Source organism: Berghia stephanieae, chromosome 14 (assembly GCF_034508935.2).
Source record: "Berghia stephanieae isolate SIO BIC M18660-M18661 chromosome 14, UCSD_Bste_1.3, whole genome shotgun sequence".
Classification (NCBI taxonomy): Eukaryota; Metazoa; Mollusca; class Gastropoda; order Nudibranchia; family Aeolidiidae; genus Berghia; species Berghia stephanieae.
In genome coordinates, this window is record NC_088373.1 from 1,609,534 (window position 1) to 1,612,787 (window position 3,254).

At 37.3% G+C, this 3,254-nt stretch overlaps 1 protein-coding gene across 22 annotated transcripts in view; it reads right to left on the bottom strand.

Moving 5' to 3' along the window:
• Nucleotides 1-3,254, bottom strand: part of LOC144959892 (roundabout homolog 2-like) — a 238,293-nt gene that overhangs the window by 173,314 nt on the left and 61,725 nt on the right. For 5 of the 22 annotated variants that reach the window (XM_078892728.1, XM_078892719.1, XM_078892730.1 and 2 more), the window contains exon 1: nt 1,855-2,008. The exons of the other annotated variants lie outside the window; for them this stretch is intronic. The gene's annotated coding sequence lies outside the window, so the exon portion shown is untranslated. Of the gene's footprint in view, nt 1-1,854; nt 2,009-3,254 lie in introns of those variants that run through there. 22 annotated transcript variants of the gene reach the window in all.

Consider the following 3,254-nt stretch of genomic DNA (forward strand, 5'->3'; position numbering starts at 1 on the left):
AAAACACAACAATACAAGAAGCCCAGACTTGAAATCCCAGGCATAAATAAAATACACGCTAGATTTCGTTGTTTTGTTTTTTATCTCATCCAGTTTAACACTGACTGGACTCTCCATTTTTTCGACAAAACACATTTTCACCCATTTTATCCAGAAAAAAAACCCAATTACTTCACCTATCGATATAATTGGATTCAATAGTCTGATGTCACGTCGCCCAGCAACGGCGAGTAAGCGTGGTTCTAAACAATGAAAATCGGTACTTTTAATTCTTCATTCTGGCTAGAACTTTTCATATTGTGTCATGTGATCAGAATGTATAAAAGTCAAAACATGATCAGATTTATAATGGGGTTTGTTTTTTTTCCCCTCTGGATACGTTTTTATGCTCGTCGGATAAATATGTCATAAGGGCGTCCGCCATTGTTCCGATAGTTTAGAGCCAGTTTATTGGAGTTTTCGAGAAGGCCGATGAGCCTGCAAGTAGTCTTTCAGAGCCATGAGGCCCATCATGGAGCCAAAGTTTACCCCGCTGTCTTTAGCGTTAAAATGGACTTGCAGTTGCTGCTTGCATGCTACCCTTTATATAGGACACTAGGTAGTAATTATATCGCAAAGTGCTTTCTGCCAAGTCTAACAGAACCAGCTACCCAATCAATCACTGTTGGGTGGATGGACTGAGGAGTATATATAAGAAAGATCGATCTCTGTCCCTTCGCTTTTGAATCCAGTGCTCTACCAACTGAGCTATCAAGTCGAGTCATTTTATTTTGAATCTTTTTTTTTTTTGTTTTTGTTTTTGTGTTTTTGGACATAATGAACAAATAGGTATTTTGTCAGATGACGAGGAAGGAGTTGGCGGTGGTTGGATGTGGGGAGGGGGGGGGGGGGGGGGGATAGTGTCTGGGGTTGTGATTTATCACCCAAGAGTTGTCGTTCGTTAAAAGAAACGGATCGCCGCCAAGTCGGGTATACACACACACACACACACACACACACACACACACACACACACACACACACAAACAACAAATTTAAATTGATTTAAAGTTCCACACATTGTTAATGTTCCTCGCACGCCCGTTTGCATGGAACGTAATAATAGTTGGTACGTATAATAGTATTAGGAAAGTGAATATAGCAGGCAGTTATGTTGGTAACAACAAGAGATGAAGTGAGTAGGAAAGTGCCAGAAGACAATAGAGAATGAAAGAAATGATATGACCTAAATGTGTTGCAAGCGCCGTAAAACCCTTAAAAACAAAAAAAAAAAAACAACCATCTTGTTGTAATAGTATTAGTAGTATCAACGAGTTCATGCCTATATATATATAGCCGTACTCGGGGAAAAAACCCATAATATTTTAAAATTTGGCCAGAAAACTCGTCCTTCCTTCACGTTATATCGATCGATTTAAATGACCCTCATCTTGGTCCCCAAAAAAATTAAAACAAAAAAAAAAAAATTCTCAAACCTGGGACTTCGCAAAATTCATGTACTGATCCATCAATTGTGCCCCGTGGCTTTGATTGATCCTTGGGGAGAAGGGTGTGTGTGTGGGGGGGGGGATGGGGGGAAGTACTAGTTATAAAAAATAGGGACCGGACATCAATCAGATGGGCTACCAAACTGACAAATAAATAAACAGATTGACAGACGGACTGGTGGACGGACAGCTCCGACGACAGATAGAGAGACAAATAATAAAAAAATAAAAAAAGCTTAACATACAGACAGACGTTCGGACAAACAGACAAACAAATAGATGTCAACAGGACGGACGATGGACACACGGACTGTACAGACAAACATGCACGACACACACACACACACACACCACACACAAAACTTACCAGCAACTCGGGTTAATCCAATAGAGATATCCAATACGTGATAAGAGAGCAATGCTATTATCAATCAATTTCCCAATCGATAATCCCTTAAAAGTAAAAGTGTTGGAATCTGGGCTAAGCGTCTAGTCTTTTAGGTGAGGTAAGGGCTGGACTCCTGAAATCAGAAAAGAGACAGAAACAAGAATTATTAATTTCTGCTATTTCGAACATGAAAAATAAAATATAACAGAAAAGAAAGTTAATTAATTAATTATTAATAAGGGGGTAAGAAATAAATAAATCTATGTATAAATAAACGAATTAATGAATAATAAATAAATAATATAATAAATTAATTAATGTTTGTTTTGTTTTTTGTTTTTGTTGGGTTTTTTCTTTTAGCTATTTGTGTTTTTGAGTAGTTTTTTCTTTTTCTTTTTGTTGTTTGTTGTTTTGTTGTTTTTTGGGGAGTTTTTTTGGGTGGGGTGGGGGGGGGGGGTTGGGTTTGTTTTGTTTTTTGCTGTTTTTTTTTGTTTTTTTTTTTTTGTTTTGTTTTTTTTTTGGGGGGGGGGGGGGTGGCTATTTGTTTAGCGTTGTTTTTTGTTGTTTTTTTTTTTTGTTTTTTTTTTTTTTGTTTTTTTTTTTTTTGTTTTTTTTGAGAAAAGAGGGAGGAGGAAGGGAGGATTTCCCAATTATTATTACTTAAAGCTACTTCTTTAAAATACATTCATTTCCAGCAAAGCCCCTAACGAGAAAAACCTTTCCTCGGACTCTTAGTGGTTTTTTGTTAAGAAAACCCGCTGATATATAAATATAAACCCGTTATATTGTATTTTATCACCAAGTTTGTTTGTTTTTATCTTAAAATGGCTTAAAAGTTTTTGGCCATAAATCAGCCAAGTCCCCAGAGACAGACAGACAGACACACCAAAGACCGACCACAGTCGGGCCAATAACAAAACCCTTCCCAAAAAAGAAATGCAGTATCTAGATATATTTTACAAAACTGACTTAATTTGTGTAGAGTGAAAAATGGATATAAGTTGTGAAGTAAATCTTAAGACCCTGGGTTTTTAATTTTAATTCAGAAAAGTGAGTGGAGCAGGCACTTATGTTGGTAACAACAAGAGATGAAGTGAGTAGAAAAGTGCCAGAAGACAATAGAGAATAACATTTTTTTTGTTTGTTTTTTTAGGCGGAGTTGTCGTACCAATAAGGTCGCGGGTTCAAACCCCCATCGCCGCCGCGAATTTTTTTTTATTCACTATTGTCTTCTGGCACTTAAGACCTGGGTTCGAACCTCTCTCGGCGCATAGTTAAGTCCTTAGAAAATAATAATTACTCACATCCTCTCACCGTCCTCAGGTGTATAATGAGTACCTGGCCGTTAACAGCGTTGTTGTCTCTGTCGGAAAAAAATA